Source organism: Mus musculus, chromosome 16 (genome assembly GCF_000001635.26).
Source record: "Mus musculus strain C57BL/6J chromosome 16, GRCm38.p6 C57BL/6J".
NCBI classification, from domain to species: Eukaryota; Metazoa; Chordata; class Mammalia; order Rodentia; family Muridae; genus Mus; species Mus musculus.
The window spans coordinates 29,028,195-29,054,018 of NC_000082.6; positions in this window are offsets into that span (position 1 = coordinate 29,028,195).

Below are 25,824 nucleotides of genomic sequence, written 5' to 3' on the forward strand. Positions count from 1 at the left end.
TTCCCCAAATAACTGTTTCTAAAAAGGTCCACAACCCTCTTTCTATTAATTTTTCTTTTTCACTACCTTTGGTCAGTGGACTAGAAGGGAGGTTGAAGCATTTAAGAACCCTTACTAAAGCAGGTTGTGAAAAATCTAAGGCTGCAACCCAAAATATCCTAAGTTGAAAAAAAAAGCATGAAACTGTGATGATAGTGTAACTTTGTTTTTTAAAAATGCACATATATACTAATAAGTGGATATTAGCCAAAAAACATATGGAATACCCAAGATACAGTCCACAGAACTCACAAAGGTTAACAAGCAGAAGCACCCAAGTAAGGACACCTCAATCTCACTTGGAAGGGAGAAGAAAGCAATCCCAGGATGGGGAGGGAGGGAGGGAAGGACCTGGATGGGAAAGGGACAGAGAGGGGAAGAGGGGAACATGATCAGGTATCGGGTGAGGGAAAAGGACTGAAGTCCTGAGGGCCAGCAGAAAGAATGGCAACAGGCAACATTGGGAGGTAGGAGGTGGGAAGACCCTTCAGAATGTACCAGAGTCCTGGGAGGTGAGAGACTCTCAGAACTCAAAGGGAGGGACCTTGGATGAAATTCCCTACAGTGGGGAGAGAGATCTTGTAAAGCCCATCTCCAGCAGAAAGACAAGGCATCAAGTGAGACAGGGGGTTGCCATCTCACAGTCAAAAACTCTGACCCATAATTGTTCCTGTCTGAAAGAACTTCAGAGACAAAAATAGAGAAGAGCCTGAGGAAAAGAAGGTCCAACAACAGACCCAAATTGTGATCCACTTCAAGTAGAGGTCCCAAGGCCTAACACTCTAACTGAGGTTATGGAGTGCTCACAAAAAGGGACCTATCATGACTACCCTCTGAAAGACCAAACAAGCAGCTGAAAGAGTCAGGTGCAGATATTTGCACCCAACCAATGGAGGAGAAGCTGCTGACACCTGTGTTTGAGTTAGGGAAAAGTGGGAAGAAGCGGAGGAGGAGGGCAACCCTGAAGGAGGACTGCAGTCTCAATTAATCTGGACCCCTGGGCCACCAACCAGGCAGCATACACCAGTTGATATGAGGCCCTTAACAGAGTGAACTGGACTGCCACTGCTGATTCGTGTTGGTGTTTTGCTAGAGGGCTGGACGCTGACAGTGACTGCTGGATCTGGGTTCAGTCAGAGAAGATGTACCTAACCCTCACGAAACTGGAGGCCCCAGGGAGTGGAGAGGCCTAGTGAGGTGGGGTATGTGTGTGTGTGTGTTGGGGAGGGGGGGGAGTAGGGACATCCTCATGGAGATGAGGGGCGGAGGAGGTATGGGATGTGGAACAATTAGAGGGTGGACTGGGAGGGGGATAAAATCTGGAGTGCAAAAAACCGAAAAGATTAAATATAATTAAAAATGCATATATGTTGCAGGAAATATTTAAAAATGAACCCGCCAACTCTCTGTGCTCCTGCTTCTCTCAACCTGCCAACTCTCTGGCCCCTCTGGGCCACATTCCTGCTCTAGTACTGGCGGGCCACAACACTATGTCCCAGTGGGGTCCTGCCGGCTCTGCCCCACATTCCAATAACCAAATAGATCTGCCATCCTTGTGGTTTGATAACACAATACCAGTAACCTGGTAAAAACAAGACTCTATGCTTATAGTTATCCAATCAGATTCATGTATCAATAAAATCACAATTTACAAGATGCCAATACAATAATCTCAGAGCTAATGGTAACGATAAAAGCTTTATCCCGATTATTCTAACCTCATGAAATAATTACGTCGGCCTACATTCTCCTCCCTCCCTCTCTCCCAAGATGCCTCTATTTCTGCAACTCTTAGTTCTGCCTCCCTTTTCCCTGTCCAATCACAGGCCTCCTTCTGTCCAAATGTGATTGCACAAGGAAAATCCTGCAAAACACACACACACACACACACACACACACACACACACACACACACACAGGTAGAGAGAGGGCGTTAGAGATCAGAAAGGTATTTGTGATACAAATAAGTAAATGATGATTTGGCGGTATGGTGTGGTGGTTTGAACAGGAATAGGGCTGATAGATTCATGTGTTTGAATGTTTGGCCATAGGGAGTGGCACTATTAGGAGGCATGGCCTTGTTGGAGGAGGTGTGTCACTCTGTAGGTGGGCTCTGAGGTCTCCTATGTCCAGGCTCTGTCCAGTGCAGAAGAGAGTCTCCTCTTGGCTACCTTTGGATCAATGTGTAGAACTCTTTGCTCCTCCAGCACCATGCTTCCTGCCATGATGATGATGGTCTGAACCTCTGAAACTGTAAGGCAGCCCCAATGAAATGCTGTCCTGTATAAGAGTTGCCATGGTCATGGTGTCTCTTCACAGCAATAAATTCCTAAGACAGGGAGAAAGCTTGTCATGAACTTGCATTGATATTCCACATCACATTTTTTACTCTTATTGACATTGCGAAGATAAAGCATACTCCACTGAGCATTAAAGTGGACATGAATATTACAGTGATGAGTGCATGAGATAATAATTTAGTCAAGGCTTCCTTATGTTCAGGAGTATAGGGAGAACTGGGGAGAGCTGGAATTATAGTAAGAGTTTGAGAGAACATATGCAAGTGTAAAAATATTTTGTAGTTCAATGATGCAAAAATTATGGCCATACTAGTGTGTGTGCATGGTGTGTGTGTGTGTGTGTGTGTGTGTGTGTGTGTGTGTGTTGGTCTGTCTGCCATGTATGGGTGGGATGGAGGTGAGAGGTAGGGCATGGTGATTCTTGGTCTATGTTGTCAAAATATCTCATTCACACAATATTCTCCAATTTTATCACACTCAGCATGATATGAAAGGTTGATTTTTAGGTGAATTCTATTTTATCTATATGATCAAGTTATACTTAAGTAGGACACAATAGGTTTTACTTGCAAGACGCGTTGCACCTGCTTTCCACATCACTCTGCTGCTGGAGGAGAAGAAGGGGATTTGTGGAATGTGGTCAGAGATGCTTCTCTTCAGCTCAGCAGGCATCCATTTGCTTAGCATCTCACATGGACCCAGGATCCCACGTGGTAAGAGTTGATTGTCCCTGTTGCTAAGGATGGAGCTTTGGTAATAGACACCGATATCCATTTAGTAGTCAGGATCTTTTGCCATGCAAAGCAAACTCCACCCAGATTGGTGCAGAACCTATTTTCTTTGAGGAGTGACAGGCAACTGCCACAGAGGTGCACCAAACATATCTCCAGGCTGCCAGAAAGTTTTATTTCTTGATGCCGATTGTCTTGAGATAAGAAGCTGGGCATTCCCTCTCAAGGAGGCTCCTGAGTAGCTGTCAGGGCTAATCTGGGTGAGAGATGAAAGACTGACCTAGGGTTAAAGGCCCCACATCCACTGCACATCTCCTGAGTTATCTAATCTGTCTGGAGAACAAGCTATCTGCAGAGGAAGCGTTATTTTATAGCTGACCCTTTAACAAAGGGGAAACAGTGACTATTAGGAAAGGCAGTCTGTTGCTGTCCTGAGATAAAGCTGCCTGGGTAAATCCTATCTTTTTAAACTCAGAAAAAAGAAAGACAAATATCTGGAAAGCCTATATAAATCATGTGCAAAAGGTGTTGTTTTGCTCGAGTTCTTGAACACACACGCACACACACAGAGACACACTCAGAGAAGGGGGAAGGAAAAGGGTAGGAGTGGAGAGGGGGAAAGGAAGAGGAATGGGAGAAAATATATCTCAAACCCTACACTTTGGCTAGCTTCTTTCTACTGAAAATCTGCCTGGAAGAAGCACTGTCCCTGTCATATTTGTGTAAATCTGGGTAAGGCTGTCCCTAGACTTCTATATTCTCATCTGTAAAGCAATATATGTAGCCAAAAAAGAGAAAAGGTCCTCTAGAACAAAGGGTAAATCCCTGACATACTATCATTCTTCACTCTTGTACCTATAGCAAATATAATTAATTGCTTATAGCGTTTCCTCCCAACCCTCATGCAGCCTTAGAATTCTACGCAGTAATTGACCAGAATTAGCAGTGTGAGACCTATTTGCTCTGCCTGCAGTTTAGTGATGCCTGTGGACCTTTGTGTCGGGTCTCAGTAGTTAGTGGCTTGGCTCATGTAGTGCCTCTGGCACAGCGTGGCATAATCAGCATCAGCAGGACAGTGCAGCCGCAGTGACACCAAGATATTTGAGGGGAGGAAATCACAGGTTTCAGAGACAACACATGTGGATTCATCAAAACTAAAGGCCACATGCTACCCAGGAGGAAACCTGCAGATAAATGCATTAGATGAGTGGGTTTTACCTTTTAGTTTTCTATAAATGCATTATTGAGCACTTCTGTTGTCAAATAGTGAAGAACTGAGGTTAGACCTCCTTAAACCAGAGTTTAATTTTCTGGTTACATTATAAAAAGGAAGGTAGGACAAGGGTGGGTGGCCATGGCAACGATCGATGACTCCAGAGAAGGACTCCTCTTTAATACAGCTGTTTGCCCCTGTGCTGTGTCAGCTCTTTCATCCATTAATTAATGTGTCAGCTCCTTAACGTGGCTGTGTCCCTGTTGCACATTCCATAGGATCGTCTACAGGCTTTTGCCATACAGGCCTTCCAGTGGTACTGTTCCCATCATGTTACTCTGCTGTCAAACCTTCAGTGTCTCCGTGGTGGGCAAAGATCCATCAGATTGTGATGTTTAGAATGCAATTCCTCAGTAGCTCCAAGCTCTTATAGAGTCCGAGTAAGAAACTAGTGGCTTTCATTCTTGCTTAGAACGTTTTCCAGGACCGAGTGGTGGTGGCACATGCCTTTAAAATCAGAAACGACGTTAGAAGTTGAAATGCATGTGTGCTGGAGAGTGAAGCAGAGGCGGAGGCAGAGGCGGAGGCGAGTGGATCTCTGAGTTCAAGGCCAGCCTGGGCTACAGAGCTAGTTCCAGGGCATCTAGGGCTGTACAGAGAATGGGTTTCTCCCCCCCCCCCTTTTTTAAACCAAACTTTCTTCCCTTTCCTTCTTCCATGTCCTATATTCATTCATCTGCTTCATATTCTTCTTTTGACTCTAATTGCACCTCCAGCTTGCTAGGGACCATCTTGCTCACTCCTAGGCTGTGATCATGTGCACTTTACAGAGGTTCACTGGCAGAGACTGCTGCCTCTGCCTCTGTCATTCTGTGTGACGTTGTCCCAGGGAAGGTTTCCTAGAATTAGAAGCTGAGACCAGCATGTGTGTGAGTTATTCAAGTGCTCCCAGAAGAACACTGGATGGAGTGGAGAGAAACAGGACGAGGGCAAGGAAGAAGGAAGCCAAGGCGTTCTGGGGAGATATCAACTTCAGCCTGATTCCACAGGATATTTGGAAGTATAAAATAACTATTAAATTGCTCCCCCTTGAGGCGGAGTCACCAGGACTTCATAAGGCTTAATCAGTCTGTCACTGGACAAAGACTATCCCCAGAAGGACGTAAACTCTGCATCTGCAGCCATCTCCACAGGGAAACAAAGTTAGTCTGAAAAGAGTTACAGATACACAAACATTTAAAGCAGCGGGGAATGGTTCTCAACCTTCCTAATGTTTAATCCTTTAACACAGTTCTTCATGTTGTCGTGACCTCCCAACCCCAACCATAAAACCATTTGGTTGCAACTTACCACAGTAATTTTGGTACTGTTATGAATTGTAAAGGGGTCACCACCTACAGTGTGAGAGCCACAGATTGAAAGTCAAAAGTCCTGCTAGAGTCAAGGAAGAAATATGATGGAATTGTGAAAGAAATGGGAGAGGATCTTGCCAGATCACATCAGCATCTACTGAAGAAGTTCAGGCTCTATAACCTAAGGGGCTTTGCTTAGTTTTCCATTATCACACCGCATCACAAGTGTCATGCACACAGGAGCCTCACCATGGCATACCTACAGCGAACAGTGTACACAGGCTTCCAAACCTAGGGGCCTATGCCAGCAAGTATTTCTGTAGAGCATTTGTCAGATGCTGTGACTCAAGGTTGGCATCCTCCATCTATCCCTCAGGCTCTGATCTCTAAGAGAGCATCACCTGTTGCCCCACTCCCATCTCACGGTACTTCATTAATAGAGCAGTTGGAGAGCAGAGCAAGCTGGCTTTTCCCCTCCTTCCCAGCCCGCCTAGCTCTAATGGATCAGCACTGCCTGCCATGTGACCACAGGAAAACCACAGTCCTGTTGGCTAGAACGACACAAAGATAATGAGACAATAACCTCCTCTCTCTGAGATGCTTCCCTCGGGAGGGAAGGCACACGGGCAGGGAGACCTGGTGAGGCGGGATTGCAGTGGGCCCGGGAAAGCAGAGCATCGGAGGCAAGTCTGTGGGGGCTGCTGTGGCTCTGGCGGTTTATGCGCGCCACCTTTGTGCGCCTCACTTATGGACTCGGTGGGTGCCACATCTGATTAATTTAAAAAGCGGCACCTTCCCTCCTCTCTCATTATAGAGAACTCCACTGGGCCTTGTCTTGACAGGTTAGGCGCAAAATGACAGATGGGGCTGAAGGAATGGTCCCCTCCCCCCAACCTAGTCAGAGTTCCCTCACTGACCTCTCTCCCAAGCTTGGAGGACAAGTCCTTGTGGCTAGGCTGCTGCACAGGGCACCACCTGCTTGGAACCTTGATAGCAATTAAGAAAATTCTCTGTTGCATCTGCATTTCGACTTTAACATTGACTCTGAATTTGTTATTCCCTGTTTGAAGGTTTTGTAAGAATATGCTGTTTATTCCACTGTAACAAGCTAGTCACATTAAAAACAAAACTATGATTATAGAACTGGATAAAGAACATGGCTCCACTTATGGAGAAAAATGTTTAACTACCCACCAACAGTATATGCATTAAAAATCTGAACGTATTCTAACAATCTGCATGAACTGGTTGCCCCCATCCCCCGCAGGGGGGAGATGAGATCACATGGGAGGAATCTTTATTCTCTGCTCGGTTTGGATGCTTACTCTAAATGAGATGGAAATACAATGGCATTTCCATTAGAAAAAGAATTTATTGTTAAATTGACTTCACAAGAAATTATACCTTTAACCATTGTGCTTAAAACAGCTATTTGTTTCATTTGAGTCTTTCTCCATCTAACCACGATGAGAATTACAGTGTGTATGTAATAATTCTTAGCTTAGAGTTTCACTTAATGCTACTTCATTTGTACTTGCCCGAGAATATAATTGGCATAGTTTTATTAGCGGATGCTTAATTGTACATGGATTCAATGTCTATTTATATAGAACAGCGTTCTTTGGAAATCACATGCTAACTCTTTGCCTGTAGAGTTTACCAGAGCTGAAGACAAGGGGGTGACCAATGGCTGACAAGTTCACCGGCAAGCCTTACACATACTCCACTCCCTTTACTTTATAGGAGACAAGGTCAGAGAAATAATACAGCCTGTTAAAGACACATGGTTCCTACCCGTCCTTGAATGGTGGTGGTTTGAGAACTCTCCTAGAGTGTGTGGCTGCATGTGGGTGTCCGTGCTTGCTTGCTGGCATTGAGCTTCATTTTCACATTTCTATATCAGGTAGAATGAGGCCTGTGCTCGGAGCTATTCTCTGTTCTTCCCAGCTGGAAGTCAGCTCCTTACCACAGAAAACCCATCTGTACTTCCTTTGTAATGTGACTTCTTTTCATTTATATAATCTTCAGCCCTAGATCCTAAGTTCCTTGGGGAAAAGGATCTATGTCTTACTTCATATTCCCTTCCTTCGTCCTTCCCTCCTTCCCTCCTTCCTTCCCTTCCTCCCTTGCTTCTGTTTCTTCCCTTTGGAGACAAGATCTCACTCTGTAGCCTGGGCTTTAAACTCACAGAGCCTCTGCCTCATGAGTGCTAGGGTTAAGCGTGTGCACAACCACACCCAGGTAACACAGCACTTTCTAAAACAGTGGTTCTTCACCTTCATGATGTTGCAACCCTTTGTGGTGACCTACAACCATAAAATTGTTTTTGTTGTTACTTCATAACTGTAATTTTGCTACTGTTATGAATTGTAATGTAAATATGTGTATTTTCTGATGGTTTTAGGTAACTCTTGTGAAAGGATCATTTAACCCCCCCAAAAAAGGACTAAAGACCCACAAGTTGAGAACAGCTGTTCTAAACAGCTTAATAATATTAATAGGTGTTAGGGATAGAGAGATGGCTCAGTGATTAAGAGCACTGACTACTCTTCCAGAGAACCTGGGTTCAATTCCCAGTACCTACATGCATTTCACAGGTATCTGACTCCAAGTCCAGATCTGTTATCTAATTCTGGCTTTTGTAAGCACCACTTACGCACGTGGTTCATGGAAATACACAAGTCAAAACCCTCATAGACATAAAATGAATAAACTTAAAAAATTAAAAGTAAAGTAGTTGTAGAAAAATATATAGCTTTCTCTACTCAAGGGACTCATAAAGTTTTTCATTTTAATTTGTATTAGTATTTTATGTTGTATCTTCATTAAGATATTTCATTAACATAATAATTTTGCATACTTAAGAGGTAGAGTATGATAATTCTCTCTCTCTCTCTCTCTCTCTCTCTATATATATATATATATATATATATATATATAATGTGTAATGATTGAATCAGGCAGTTAGCATTTTTTCTCCTTTATCATTTATTTGTTAGAGACTTTGAGTTCCTCTCTTGTAGCTCTTTTTAAAAGAAGTCCTAAATTGCTGTGAACTGTGCTCACCCTATCCATCCTATCTAGTGCTGTAGAATATGAGCACCTGTACTCTTATGTAATTATATTCTGATACATGTTATACAACCAGTTTGCGTTGGCTTATTCGTCTCCTTCCTATATTAAAGATGGCCACTATCCTATCCTTTACTTCATACATATGGCATGTGTTTGTGTGTGTATGTGTGTGTGTATGTATGTGTGTGTGTGTCTGCACACATATGGCATGTGTTTGTGTGTGTATGTGTGTGTGTATGTATGTGTGTGTGTGTCTGCATGCATATGCATGTATGTGTATGTATGTGCGTGTGTCTGTGTGTGTCTCTCTGTGTACATGTATATGTATGTGTGTGTGAATGTGTGCATGTATGTATGTGTATGTGTGTGCATATAAAGACAATGGTCAGCCTCAGGTATCATTCTTCTGAAGATACCTTGATTCTGAGACAGGGTCTCTCATTGGCTAAATTTGTGGGTTAGGTTAGAGCACTCCAGGGATCAGTCTGTCTCTGTTCCCACCTCCCCTACTGCTAGGAATTCAAATACATTCAACCATGCCTGGCTTTTTAGCATAGGTTTTGTTGGTGGAACGCAGGTCTCTCTCATAGTACAGCAAGGGATTTGACAACTGAGCTTTCACCCCAGCCCTGCATGACACCAACTTTTTCAGTTTCCACATATGAGTGAGAACGTGAGGTAATTGTTTTTGTGCTTAGTTTATTTCATGTAACATACTATCCTATACAATTCTATTCTTATTTATAGCTAGAGAATAATCCTTAATGCATAAGCAGAAAAACCTCTTGATGCAGCCATCCCTTTATGGACCCGTACCTGATTCTGTCTGTTGGCTATATGACTAGTGCTATGATAATCAAGGTGTCCATATTAGTGTCTTTTTGACATACTGACTGCATCACCATGGGGGGCACTCAGTAGCAGTTTAGGTTGACTGCATGATAGTTCCATTTCTACATGTTTAAGGAAGTTAAAACAATGTATAAAACAGTCCCCAGAGCACTAAAATTCTAAGCTGGGATAGGTGCAAGAGGATAGGAGAAAGGAATGCTAAGTTAATCAAAATTAAGAATATATGAAGAAGCCATTGGAAACCCGCTATTTTATAAGCTAATCAAAAATGTAATAAAAAAAGGAGGAAGAACAGAGGTATCCTGTATGGGTGAACAGTGTCTGCTTCTAGGAGATGTGGGTTAATAACCCACATTTAATAAATGAAACTCTCTGTGTTGTGCACTGGATGCCTCCTCATGAGTTATGAATTTAGACAGGCCCGGGGGCACTCAAAACAACAACTGGTACTGCCATCATCCTTGGTTGCCAACCAAACTAGATGGTAAATCCCTATTCTTAAAGACACCATAAAGTTTGGTTGCTGCATGCAGATAGGTCACTGCCAACCTGATGAGAAAACCCTCTACTTCTAGTTAGCTTCCATAGTGCTGAAAGGTGCTATATCGGCTACGGTGGGGAAAAGACGTCAATGGTCTTACCCAGTGCTAGACCCTATGTGATGTGATACGATCTTCCAGGCAAGATATGACCTTTGGTATAGTAGTGATATAATGGTTATGGGGGTAACCTACTGCTTTCTGATTGGGTTTGAGGCTAATTCAACTGGAGGGATTCCATGCCTGTTATTATAAACACACGACCTATGTACAATGTGTGTGTGTGTGTGTGTGCATGTGCACTAGATTGCAGGAGTATGTATGTATGTATGTATGTATGTTCCCATGTATGAGGAAATTATAGGCTATAGAGAGGAAAACTGTTGTTTTGCTAGACAGTCATATTGCCCAGTTGCCTTCTATTATGTTTGAGACAATAGATCTATGATGTTTTCAACTCTGGTTAGAGAAGCGTTGCTTCTTTTTCTTTTGCACTCGGTAGTGGTTAATGCAGAGATTCACAAGTAGACCGCATGCTGAGCATAAGTGACTCAGAGTATTCATTCATAGTCTGGTTATCTGATCAACCTTTCCCCACCCAAGTCTCAGGGACAATTGCAGCAGAGGGGGGACGTAATTTAAAAGCTGAGGGACGTAATTTAAAAGGAGAGACATACAACGTTGTCTTTTGTGTATGCCATGGCCATTGCTCATATGAACCTTACTGAAGCTTAGTTACCCGTATAGGAGCTGCAGACGATCCACCCAGACAAAATTCCATCATGGGTCAGGGAGGCACTCCCAGTGTCCTCCACGTGTGAGAAGCTACTATCAGAGCAAGTCACAGTCTGGGTGACATGGTTTTTTGATAAAGAGCTTTAGGCTCAAATGTTCAAAGCTGAACTAAGAAGAAGAAAAGATGCAAGTGGCCCCGACCGTTTCCCCTGCTGCTACTTGTCCTGATCATTGACCGTTCACCCTGTGCTAGACATTAACATCTTATTGTTGACCACAGACACTGTAATCACAATAGAACCAAGAGCAAGAGAACTAGATTGGCCACTTGACAGCAGGATCTATATAATTCTTTCTTTACTTGTTCCATCCCCTAAAACACCCCCCCCCCCCCACACACACACAGAGGCTGATACACACTGTCATGGACAGAAACAAAGTAATTATTCTTTGGTCTAAATTTTGGAAGACTTTTATAAAGAAGTTGAGTTGGACAGCAGCCTTTTTCTTTTTTTAAGTCTGAAGAGACAGACAGCCTGCTTAATGATAAACGAGCAAGCTCCTTCTCACTCCAGTGTGAGAGAAGTGTACATTTAATTCTAAAAATATAGACCAAATTGCCAATGTGAAAATGAATTCCCCGGAGGAATGGAGAGAAAGATGCCGATGCTTTCTGAAGTGCTGGTGTATGTGGATTTGTGAGGCTGATGGAATGCTGGTGTTTACATTAAGAGCAGAATGTGATTGTAGCTGAAACAAATGCTTACCCCTGCAATACAGAAAGGAAGGCATGTGCATCGAAATGCTTTGTATGGGAGCATACAGATGCACAACAATTATTGTCATTGTGAGAAATTAGCTGCGTGATTACGAAACATCAACTTCCAACATAAAAATGAGAATAGAAAACATTACCATTGTTTAAATCGCAATAAAAATCATTATTGATTAAAACACAAGAGGAAAAGGTTCCAATGTAATTAGCATAGATGCTGCAAAGATCTTCCATTACATAACATCTTTTCAAAGACAATACTGGCGTCCATATCCGCAAATCTTAAATCCTAATAAATTGTGTCGAGGAAGCAAAGATGATCAGGAACCTAGGGTCCTTTATCCTGTTCTTCAGGCAATCTGCTTTCTGTGTCTGATGAGGTCCAATGGTGGTCTGAAGGCAGAAGACAAGGTCACCTGTTTTATTTTAAACCTTCATATAATGTGTGTGATTTGTCTCAGTTCTAGACTTGAAGTATATAATGAAGTCATTTCTTCTTCTTTTTTTTTTTTTAAATTTGCACCAACAATTTTTTTATGTGTGTTAATTCAGAAGTAGGGCTCAAAAACATCTTTTGTGTAAGAAAAGTGCAACACATATTCAAAAGTTACTGAATATTGTTTCGTGAACAATACTGTTTCACGCTATTTACTAAAATTATGATACCTGCATACCTGACCCTGATGAATTAACCACAGCTGTTGCTCATATTTCACACCCACTTGCTTAACTGTCTTGATGTATTGCAGAATGGAAATAGAAAATCCTAGTGCACAGTTGTAGATCCTCAGAAATGAAAGGGAGTTCTTGGTAACTTTCCAACTACCGTAGATATTTAGAACAGCCAGGAGTCTGAAGAGAGACACAAGATTTCACGGAGGACGTTGGTTCAACATTCTGACCCATGTTAGCTTGGAACATCATATCTGAAGCTGGAAGACTGGGTATTTTAACTTAGGATATAGCAAGAGTTGGATCAATTGGGACTGGAGAGATGACTCAGGGGTTAAAAGCACTAGTTGCTCTTCTGAAGGACCTGGGTTCAATTCCCAGCATCCACATGGCAGCTCACAACTGTCTGCAATTCCAGTTCCAGGGGATCTGCACAAACTTGTTGGACAGACACATATGTAGACAGAACACCCATTCACATAAAAAAAAAGAATTAGATTAGTTATCTACTCTTCAGTTGCTTTAATTCTCAAAGTATTTATATTCTGCCTTGGCATTAGGGTGGTACTTCATTTCATATTACTGAGTCTTCCAATAAAAGGAATTAATCATGGAATATAAATCATGGAATCCTGGAAGATATCCAGATTCCTTAGACAAAGTTGGAACCACCACTGTTCTATCTTCTTACTATATTCTGATGTTTCCTTAAATGCTGAATATATTTTTATCTTTATGACGATAGATCCAAGCTATTCAGATATTCACTAAAATATTGAAACCTTCCATTTGGGCACTTGAGATTGTAGAAGTGATCTTTGATGTTTTTTTATGCTGTTTTTTTTAATGCTGTTATGAAAAAAAAAACATGTTTAATTTTCACCCTGTATTTAACTGTTCACTCTAAACATCCTCCTTCGCAACAGTTGGCCGATGTACATATTAAGACGCTCCCAGTTGCTGCCTGTTTCTCTGAACAGGACGCTGAAAAGATACACAATCGTGGTGGACATGGCAGTCAAAGACCCAGGTTTCATAACTTTCCTCAACCCTGAATCAAGATCAGAAGCTGTGCTGGGGACAGCTGCATTTCTCTCTCTCTCTCTCTCTCTCTCTCTCTCTCTCTCTCTCTCTCTCTTGTAATTCATAAGTAAGTCTCCCTTGATGCACTCAGGGTGAACCACATGTTCTAACCTCCGCAGGTCACTGCCCATCATCTGCTTCCTGGCTTAGGGGTCGTCTAAATGGGAAATCTCTACTTCAGAGATAGGAAAAAACAAGTTGGGGATTCTTCTTCCTATTTAAAGTATGTCTTAATAAAAGCTGATATACTCCATGAAAGAATGCAAGAATGCTTTTAATGCAAGAATGCTTTTACTTCACTGAGGAATGCCAGCTCCCTCTTAGCTGGCTGTTGGACTTGATGCTCCAGCCCAGCATATGCTACCAATGTCTAGACATTTCCATCTTCAAGGGATTGTCTCTAAACAGTATTATAGAGCTTGCCTTGATTTTTACACACTTTCTGGAAGTAGAGTGATTTATACCTTGTATTTTTTATACCTTTTATGATTTTTAAAACTATGTGTAATGGCATCTTGAATGGTGTAGATTCATAAAGGATAAAGTCATATATTTTACTTTAATAATAAATGGCTTATCTATTAAAAATAGTATTTTGCTTTCACTAAAAAGGTGATTTGTCAGTGACGAGGAGGCTTTACATTTTAGGATAATGGGGCTCTCATTGTTTTGTGCCCTTAAATGACAGTTTTATAGCCACAAAACTGAAGACAGGAAGCAAATGCATCTCTGGCCCTAAACATCTGGTTTTAAAATTGTTGCTATTAATTCTGTGTGTTTCTTTTTCCCAAAAGCTCTTGCAAAATTGTCACACCTTCTGATTAATCGGACTTACATTTGAATTTTTGAAAAATGATGGTATGATGGTCATAATATTGTAATGTTCCACTGTGATCCCCTTTGAGGTGAGAATGCGATGCAGCATGGGAGGGCTAATTGAGCTGTTAGTTTATAAATGGCAGGGATTATTCTCTCTCTCACACACAGAGAGACAGACAGACACACACACAGAGACAGACAGATGCAATGTAACATAGTAGGGATAATTGAACTGTTAGTTTTATTAATGAATACCATGTAAATGATGGGGATTGTTCTCTCTCACAAAGACAGAGGGACAGATACAGACATACAGACATACAGACACAGACACACACCACAGAGCTGACAGTTGAATTAAAGGAATTATATGTAGAAAATATGTGTGCTAGCATTGAGCATACTCCTCAGTCTTTAAATACTTTATTTTAGGTAAGCTACATCCCGTTAATTAAAAGGAACAATAAACTTAGTTGCTGGAGTGCATGGTGTAGCGTTTAGGAGCTCAATTTAAACTATGTCAGAGAATTTCTGGAACACAGTTTCCGAGTTATGGAAATTGTATTGCTTCATCTCTTGTCTTTGGAAGCATTCAGCTAGATATCTGGAAAACTGGGATGCCAGTGGACCATGGGTGATTCTTGCTCGGCCTTACGTACCACTACTTATTATTCCTCTATGGGAAAGGAAAGGGAGTCTGAGAAAAGCCATTTAGGGAAGGGATTCCCTTCTCAGTTTCCATTGGCTGGGTCAGGGGTTCAACTTGGGAATGGACAGAGAGAGCAGTCAGGCTGCCCCTCCTAGAAGAGAGAGTATTTTATCACATGGTGTTTAAATTCACTGGTATATTATCATGATAAAAAGGCATTTAGCTATTTTTGCTATTGCTTGTAAATGCTTTCATACTGCCACTGTAGAGACTGGTATAGAGTTTTCTCAAAGAGCTAAAAGTAGACCTACCATATGACCCAGTGGAACCACACCTTGGCTTATGCCCAACGAACCCAACTCCTACTCCACAGATACTTGCCCAGCCATATGCGTTCCTCTTTACTCATGATAGCTAGGAAATGGGAGAAAAACCTAAATGCCCTTCAAGTGACAAATGGATAATGAAAACGTAGTACATACACAACAGCGCAACAGAAGAGGAAATAAATGATGATAAATTTCATATCCTATTCAGAGAAATGAATGGAACCAGGGATTATTTCAATGAGCAAGGCAACCCAGACCCAGAAAGACAAACACCACATGTTTTCTGATATTTGTGGAACCTGGATTAAGATCTTTGGATGTGAGTATATGGCTTAGAGTGAAAAGTTTAAAAAAAAAAAAAAAACAGCGTGTATGGGGTGCTCCACAGAGGGCCATGGTAGGACATATCTGCTATGTGGGAAAAATGGGGCAGGAAAGAGACTTTAGCTGAGAAGGGAGAGGAGGAGGGAAGGAGGGAGGGAAGGAGGAGGGAGGGAGGGAGGGAGGGAGGGAGGGAGGGAGGGAGGGAGGGAGGGAAGAAAGACAATGCACTGTATTTCATGCACCATTAAGCCTCACTTAAAGTGTTCAACTGCTTTCCTCATCCAAAATCCCAAAGTCCATATTTTGGCAACAAGTAGCATGGTCAGGCCTGTAACAACAATCCCCTGCTCCCTGCTACCAACTTCTGTTCTTAGTCAGTGTCCAGTTGCTATGAAAAGACACCATCATCACATCAACTCTTATAAAAGAAAGCATTTAGTTGAGACGTCAACAGCAGTTTACTGGGAATTAAGGTCTATTCAGTAGAAGGGAGTTCTTGCCCAGTACTCTAAACTTAGCCAACCACCAGCACCTGGTGAGGGCTTGGACGCTGGAGGAGAACCTACCTCTGCTTCTTTCCTGAGCCAGTGCAATTTTGGACTCCATCAAATATCTTGTCTTTACGCCCACAGATAAGGACAGCTCTCACCGTCATCATGGAGACTTCTTTCTGTCTCAGGTGGGGACAGTTACAGAAATCCACAGCTGGTCAAAATGCAGAGAACTGACCATGGGGTGCCCAACCCGAAATGATACCTCTACCGTGAAGCTTCAACATCAAAGGCTCAGGGAAAATGGAAGAAGAGAAGCAGAAAGACTGTAAGAGCTCGAGGACGAGGAAGTCTGATGCAAGATGGTATCTTCTAGTTATGCAGGGGAAGCTTTCACTTGAAATCTGGAAGAAGCAATCACCTAAATAAGACCCGGATAATGACAGCAATATGTGACATGTTGATGAAATTAGGGAAAAAAAATCTCACAGGACCTTGTGCTGGGAGAAAGACCTATGATGAATTAATGGAGAATCATTCTTCTCCAGGGACCAGCCCTTGATAGGTTATCTAATCCCATGTGGTCAGCTCTAAACACATATATGTACAAAGCACAATAGTTATTAAAGAAGAGATCATGCGTTTGAGAGGGGGTAGGAGGGACATGGATAGACCTAGACCCTACACTGTTGAGTAGGGCTTACCCTGATTTGATGCGTGTGGGTTCTAACTGACTTTAATGGAAAGGTTTTGAAAGAAATTCAGTATTTGCAATCTGTGCTAACTAGATAAGGTTAAATTGTTATAAGCATTTTTGATTAAGTAGCAATCAATCGCTGATTAGTTTTTACACTGTAACGTGTGAAGCAAAGTATATTTGTGTTGTCACCTAATACCATACTACTGAAGTATTATCCATGTTCACCTGGTAATGAATAGAGTACGTATGACTTAATTTCACAGATTCATAATATATGGAAGTTAAGTTACACTTAGCACTCTGTAACTACAGGTATCAGAAAGTCACCTGCTTCCAGAAACCCTGCGCTCAGGGTGGTGGCTAAAACCCAGCACAGATAGGTAGGGTTGCTTCTCTGAACGCAATAGCTGTTGACAACTCCAGGTTGAGCTGACAGAGGAAAACAAGGCTCCTATGCTGGGACAGAAAGAGAAGACTTGCAAATACAGACATTTGTAGGAGACAAGTTGAGACATAAATGTCTTAAATTTTTACCCTTTCATAAAAATCATGTTGATAAAATTTATGAAGCCCCCTCAAAATATGCTTGTAGGTCATATTTATTACCAGAGGTCATTAGCTCACAGTTGAACTGCAAGAGCCTTCTAACTGTCTAACCTTTTGACTCTGAGATCTTGACTCTGTAGCCTAGAATATAATTATATTATTTAATTTAGTTAGTAGGAATTCTTCCATATTTTCTACCAGATGTTTTCTATTTCACTCTTATTAAAATTATCAAATCATCTTGCAAACAATACATCCTAGGATTTTTTTTTATGTATAAAATAAGATTTCTGTAGAGGACAAGAGAGACTCAACCATGTAAAACTATCTATCTTAAGAACCTCTGTGGAGTAAGAATAATTTAAGGATTTTTAGTGTTAGCCTTTTTTTATCTTTAGGAGGCAGCTCAATTTATTTGGAATGTTAAATGACATTTTGAAAAGAACCAAAACAGAATTGGAGTCCCTGGAATTATTTAGGCCTTACATTTCACTGTTGTGTTGTTTTGTTTTGGCAGAGGTGTCAGAACTACAGGTGTGCAGCTCGCGGTGTCTGTTTGCTTTTGTCTGCGAATCATTCAGATGCTGGATCAGTGGCACGCTTCCCCATGCTTAGGGTGAGAATAATGTATCTAAGAACAGATGCCAACAAGCAATTACTGCTCCTAGATGTAGTTCATTTCTAAAGTCACACCAATACCTTACCATTTTGATAAATGTGAACTGTTACTAGCAAACTACTCCTATGATATCTTGGGTAAGTTCATGTGTCAGTATTTAGAAAAGAAACTTGGAGGCCAGGCTTAATGGTATGAATTAGTTGGATTTTTTACAGACGATTTAGCTAGACATTTTGAAAGTAGATAAATGTCAAAAATATCTTTGCTTTTCCCTCAAATTATTCAAGCCAGACTTCCCTGATGGCTCTCCCACAATGCAGCAGCCTCTCCCAGAATATCCACACTTTCTATAACTTTCTATTAAATCCACAGAATTCAACCATCAGCCAATTCACATTCTTTCAATAAAGTATGTTTGGGCTTTTCCTCTATTGGCAGTTCTGTGCTGGGCAATGAGGAGAATGGATTAGATGTGAGACTTGTTCTCAAACACCTGGATGCTTGTTGGAATGAAACGTAGAGCCCCTGACAGCCATTTATAATCTCCTTCCTTCGATGCTCAAAGTGCCCATGCTCTGCTTGAATGCCGAGGAGAAGATGACATCATACCCTTGCCTTTATAGGACATAAAATGTCTCATAAACTTGGACAAATAATAAGATACTCTGTAGCATACATAAAATTAAGTAAATGGCAGAGCAGTGTTCAGTTCTCCAGAGAGCTACAAAGAAAGTCAGGAATTTATGGGAGTTTGGTCGTCAACGCTTTAGGCTCGTCTCCAGTCATTATATCCTTACATGTTATACTCTGCAAAGTAGGATTGCTTATGAGTCTCAGAATGCAATAAATTGTTTCATGGCTCTGAATCTTTCCACATGTTAGTCTCTGCTTGGGACCCCTGATATAAAAGTGTCTTTTATACTCCAACTGGTAATTCTCAACTCAGATACTTACTGCCTCTGTTAGCTAGGCCTTGTTCTTGAAGCTTGTAGCCTCTATACAATCTTAGGCCTAGAATTACTGCTGAATAAACTCACAATATCTGATTGTTTCCGAACTCTGGCTGGTTCAACTAAGCAGTGGTCCCTTAAGACTCTCCAGAGTGACAAGATAATGCTAAGAAGTGAGGCTGGCACTTCAAAGTGACCCAGTAGTTCCAGATTAATTCAAATGTTAGCAGGAAACCATGAGAACGAGAGCAGACTTAGGAGGACTGGGTGTGAGCTGGACAGGTGCTAGAGGACACAGTAAGAAGGTCCAGCATGCTGGCCCACAACGGGCTTCTGTGGGTAGCTGCGATTCCAAAGGCTAAGTTTGAGAGACTAAAGCTTTCACCAAAAATGTAGGTTTAGGGCTATGGCTAGAGAGATGGCTCAGCTGGCAGGAGCTCTTACTGTTCTTCCAGAGAACCCAGTTTGTTTCCCAGTAGGCTATCTGTAACTTCACCTCAAGATGACGCCGTCTTTTGGTCTCCACAGACACTCACGGTACATACTCAAATGCAGATGCATACACCTCTCTACATAATCAGAAAATAACAAAAATAAATCCCGAACAAATCCTAAGGGTGAGGAGGTAGGCAGATTCATCATGATTCCAACGTTACACAGCACATACATTTGCTGAGACACTGCATTGGACTCATTCATATGCATATTTTAATGGTTTTGTATCAATTAAAATTAATTTAAATAGAAACAACACAGGTAGCAATAAATGCTTTTATTGATTTGGAAAACTCCATTTCTTTTGGCATTTCCTCAAACTTTAATTTTATATTTATGGTTTTTTTTAATTTTAAAAACCTCTAGTGTTTTCATTCTGAGTATTGACAGTGAGGGAAAAGCTGTGAACATTTGAAGTTATAAACATCTAACATATGGAGAAGCTTCTGCAGTTATTGTCAAACATTGACGCAGTAAACACCAAGGAGAAGATTAAAACATGGCTTCCTGAGCCTTAGGCTAGACCTTCTATTCTAGGACCCCAGAATCTCTTCACCACGTGTCCCACATGTGAGAATGATATCATTCTAAGTTTTCTGAATTTAAAAAAAATCATTTAAATAAACATGAAAACATTTTAGTCAAAGTTATAAGTCTGGGGACTGGAGCACAGAGCTCAGTGGCAGAGCCATTGTTCAGCGTGGGCGAGGCCCTGAGGCTGAGCTTCAGCATCACAGAAATAAAAGCAAGTATAGGCAAAGGACAAGAGCTTTTGCCATCCACCATGATCATTCCTCATTATAGTGAATGGTAAAGTGAATGGTAAACATTCAAATAAGCGAAATTTCCATCATTTCCAAGAAAAAGAATTATCTTTAAGTTCTCATAGTGAAAAATAGCTATTGGGTGTGAAATATTAGGGTAATCAGATGGAGTAGGAGTCTGAAAACGTCCTTCAATGTAAAGTACAAATTGAGGGGCTGGAGAAATGGCTCAGGGGTTAAGAGCATTGGCTGCTCTTTCAGAGGTCTGGAATTCAAGTCCCAGCAACCACATGAAAGCTCAGGGCCATCTATAATGGGATTGATGCAGGCGTGCAGGTGTACATGCAGATAGTGCACTCATATACAACATAAATTCTTTAAAATATATATAAATTGATCATTATGTGGAACCCAAAGGGGGAATAGTCCTCCTTTCTCCATGTGGATTCTAGGGGTTGAACTCAGGCTCAGCAGCGCCTCGACTTGAAGAACCCATCATACCAGCTTTTTACCTTACTGCATCTTAACTAATACTACTTGTACGACTCTGATATTTCAGTCACATTACAGAACAATATGTGTTCTTGGCATCTTATCTGGATGGCAAATGTGTGCAACAGTTAGACCAACAGCATGAGCTGTTATCCCGAATCCAGCAATTGCAAATAAGCGTAGGTTAGTTACTTACTAAGTTAGTCATGTTTACCTGACTAAGCTGTTTAATTTTCCAGTCTGAAGTAAGACTGGCTTCCCTAATCACAATGGATATTGATCTAGCTAGTAATAAATTCTCCAATACACACCCAATCATGGAGATCAACATAAGCTTAAGCCTTTATCTCCTAGAAGACAGGAATAGGCTGCATAATGCAAATAACATTTTTTTCTCACTTTTCCCTGTGAAGAGAAATGACATCATTTATTTACCTGGTTAGTTGCTTTGGTTTGATGATTTCATTTAGGCTGGGATTAGAAAATGCAATCTAGTAGTGCAGATGCATTTCTTCTTAAAGTTACAGTAATTTATTCATATCAGAGAGGCAATCTTTGTCTGAACTTCCCAGTGATTAAATTAGAACAGGATGATGCTTGCTGACTGTGTAGTGATCTATGCAAAGCACTAGTCAGTTGCTAGGCAGTTTTGTTCTTCTACTTATCTTCCATAAGAAATTATCTCCACACTGTGTAGGTGACAGTCATTTGATACGAGTCTGGCAAAAAATAGCATAAAATACATGTAAGCCATGTGAACATGAATAGAGTACCATAGCCCATTGTTCATAGAGTCCATATTAGAACTGGATATATAAGTTGATACTCCATGATTTTACATTGAAACGATTTAGCAACAATGGGTGTATTAATTCGCTGACAGAGACATTGTCTTAAAACTTTTATAAATTTTTGTTCTCAAGGTAATGGATAGAAATATGAAGCATTCTTTTTGTAATGTTTCAATGGATTTCTATCTATCTATCTATCTATCTATCTATCTATCTATCTATCTATCTATCTATCTATCTATCTATCTATCTACCTATCTGTCTATCTATCTATCTTCTACCTGTCATCATCTACCTGCCTATAATCTATGTTTGTCTATCTGCCTATAATCTATTTGTTTGTATATTTTCCTCCCATTTACTGACCTTTCAGAGAGGAATCCCGAAAGTTGAAGATAACTGAAGTTATAACACCTGTGCTTCTCTGCAGGGACGCCTTGCTGTTCACAGATGGTTTGTTTGTACATTTTTCTTGCTTCAAGAATCTATGTAAGGTGACTGTATGAAAGGTCAATCTTTTTCATGTTGATTTAAACTTCTTTTTCAGCCCGTTTCCAATTTATATCATGTTCAATAAAATAGATTCAAATGCACAGTTTGGACCAGTAGAATTTTGCCAGTTCAAAGTAGATCCCAAATGAAATTAATTTCAGTATTAGAAGTAAATAAAGAGGGTAATGGGAGGGAAATCAATACCATCTGTATTATGAATTCCCAGAGAGCACAAAAGAGGTTCTCTTAATTATATAATCTTATTACTAGACAACCCTGTCTTGTGTTTGTGTGTTCTTTCTCATTCATGCAATTTAGACAAAGGAGAATACTACTACTTTACAATAAGGAAGGAGTGGTTTTTCGCAGGCTACATTCCTGCTAAAAACTGCTCAGAGAGATGAATAATGTACCTCGCACAGATGTTTAAAATCATTAGTGCATAGGCAAGGATGCTACAGTAAGAGAGGTCACAATTGGGGAGTAAAGGGATACTCTGAGAAGCCCATCATTCTACAAGGCACTTGATGTTCCTAAATTGCATGGCCAACAAAGAGCAGAGGCTTCAGGAGTCCTCCTGGGTTGGGAATATTATGGTTTAGATGTCTATGTTCTTCTTTTTAATTCACAAAATGGAACTCTAGCTCTTCTATGTGATGTAGTTGGGAATGAAGCTCGTGAGAAGTAATTAGGGTTAGTATCATTATTGAGGCAGGTCCGTTATGATGAATTGAGGGCCTTGTGAGAAAAGGAATAGAGACTAATCTGTTTATCCACACGGATGCTTCAGACAATGCCTCAGGCTGACATGACAAGAAGGGAACCACCTGAAAGCCAAGAATCATCTCCAGACCCTGACCAGACTGGCACTAGGGTATCAGATCTCCAGCCTTCAGAATAAGAATATGCAATTCTGTTGCTTAAGCTTCCCTAGTTTGTGAGAGTTCCTCCTCAAAGCCAAGAATGAGTAGGATATAAGAGAAAAACGGATGTTAAAAGCCTTCCGTGGAAGAGATCAGCTGAAATAGGCCCAGTGCTTCAAGCTGTGATGAATGAAGAGTTATGTCCTCCCGACAAAGACACACAAAGGGCAGATGAGCTGTTAAGAAAACCTGAGACAAATCTTCAAATTGCACTGGTCACAGTCACTGTGATTTGAGTGGGTTCTGTAAATTTCATACGTTGGAGACTTTACCTCCAGTGCAGTGGTGTTGAGAGCTGGAGCCCAACTAGAGACAGGAAGACCAGGGGAGCTCTGCAGACTTGGCCTCAGCAGTCCGGGGTCTGCATTGAGGCAGTAGGTTAGTTACACAAGTGAACTGAATCCCTCTTGCTTTTCTGCTTTCAATTCTCTTGCCTGCCTGCATGAACTCGGCAAAAGGACATTTGCCTGGTGCTGACAGCCTGGCCTTGAACTTTCTAGGAAACAGATTTAGGATCCATGCCCATTTCCCTCCATAAGACATTTCTCAGTCCGTTATAGTTCTGCCAGAAGCCTCTGCGTGTGCATATCTGGCATCAGAGGAAAGTGAAAAGAGTCCCGTAGAAAAGTAAAACCACTTGAGACATAGAGTCTACATCTCCATACATCATACTCAGTATTTGCATAAATAAAAATGTAAAAACAAACAAGTGTGCAGAGATATAGAACCTGAAACTCCAAACTCAAGGGAACAAGAACATTAAACCGGCAGATTATCCAGTTGTTGGCCTGAAAAGGCCTGGAGTGCTCATGGAATCATAGACCTAAATAGAAAAATTCACAGTTTCTTCTCCTTCTCCCTTTCCTCCTCCACCACATAGATGACATACCTAAAGAATTATAAGTGAAATCAACCTGTCTGTAATGATGTAAGCAGCATAATGAAGTAGAGTTCTAGTGTCCTAGTTACCTGGGATAATATTGCATTAATTAATCAATTAACATATTCATTACACCAATAAAACACAAAAATATGATCTTAGTTGATATGAAAAGTAATTTAATAAAATTGATTCTTAAATAATGATTTTAATAAGGCTCAGAAAACTATGATCAAAAAGAAACGTAGTATTTAGGCAAGTAGTATTTTATAAAATGCCTCCAGCAAATATCAGATTTTAAATTTAATTCCCCTACCCCAAGACATAGGAGAACACAGGATTGGTGCTGTCTACTTTGGTATAGCATGGCATCAGAATGCCCACCCAGGAAATGGTAAAAAAAACAAGGAAAGACTTGCAAACACCTGAGAATATGACTTTAAAATATGTAAAGGGAAACTTTACAGCAATAACAGGATTACTGCACAAAACACATTTATACTGTTTTCACACAGTGTCTATCAGGACAAGCAGAAGAACTTTTTAAAAAGTAGAAAAAAGACACACAAATGTTTAATAGCATGCTTGTTCAACTTGGCCAACTCAACATTTTCCCAAACCACACACATTTACTGTGGAATATACATTTTTCTCCTACGACATGAAACTTTTACCAAAAGCATGCCAGTGATATAGAGCAAGTCTCAATAATATTTCAAAGGATTAAAAATGTGGAGAGTTCATTATCAGACAGCAGTAGAGGTAAACTATAAATAGCAAAAAGATTTCCTAATTATTTGGAAATTAGCTTACCCATTTTTCAACTTTCATGCTTTTAAGGACAAAAGCAAGCAAGCAAGCAAGCAGACAAACAAATAAAAAACTCAATGCAAATTAGAAAAAAACCAGAAAGAGAGTTGTTCAAAATTTCTATATAAACAGTGCACAGTTTGTGGCTCTTCATGTTTATATTTAAGAAGGGATTGAAAAAAATCAATGTTATAACTATTAAGCCAGGAGAAAAATTATCAAGTAATACTCAAGGAAAATAGAAGGAATGAAATGAGAAAGGAGACGGCAGTTATCAATGAATCAGAAAAATAGATGGTCAATAGCAAACAATGAAACTGAAAGATCAGTACAATTGATAAACTCCCCACATGGACAATGACAACAGAGAAAACCCACATTATGTCTGTTAGAGGTAAAGATGAGACATGAGTATAAGTCCTATAGATATTAAAAAGATGGTAAAATGATTATGGTAATAATATGTATAGCCCTGTCTCAATACAGGAGGTGTGTAGAACTTAACACCAAAAAATAGAGGGTCTACATTAATTTTGATATAAACACATCCCGCAAAAACCAATTTCTTCACATTGAATTCTCATAGAGGTACAACGAGATTACCAATAGACTCAAAAGAATTCTGTGTAATGTCACATAGAAAATGCTCAACTACTACTATTACTAATGATAATAAAGTAAGGAATTAAAACATAAAAACAAATTTATTTGAAAGACAACATTTGATAATTATCAAGTCAAAAGGTTAATTACAAAATAAAAATACTCATTTTTAAATGTAAACAAAGGAACTACATGTAAAATTTCATGATGTATTCATTTAAAACTAACTCTTTTTAAATTTTATTTATTTTGTTCTTCCTTTACTATTAGTTGGGTGTTGGTGAGATTTTAAAATTGATTTCTCTGTAAAACTAATTAAGAGAACAAAATTGGAACAAATAGAATGTAGGAAAACAATCAAATTAGAAAGTAATTAAATGAAAAGGATAAAAAAATTATCACACATACAAAGACTTTTTTGAGTGAAAATAAGACAAATTCGAGAAAAATACATATAAATATACAATGAAATACAAGAGGAAAATATAAATGTGTCCAAAGTCTTAAAAACATAGGATATGTTCACGAGCTACTTTTGCGTTCCATTAAATAAGATAAATAACAAATGGATAAAGTGGAGAATGTAAATAATATCAATTATAAAACTAAGGAAGATCTTTTAAAACGATCATATTGAAAAATTTTTTTAAAACCTAATCGCATCTCTCTAATATATGACAGTTTTGTAGGTAAATTTCTTCAATCCTAAATGGAAAAAACTCTTAAAATGCAAATTAATTCAGAAAATAGAGGGAAAAAGAAGAAAGTAATATAGCTAACT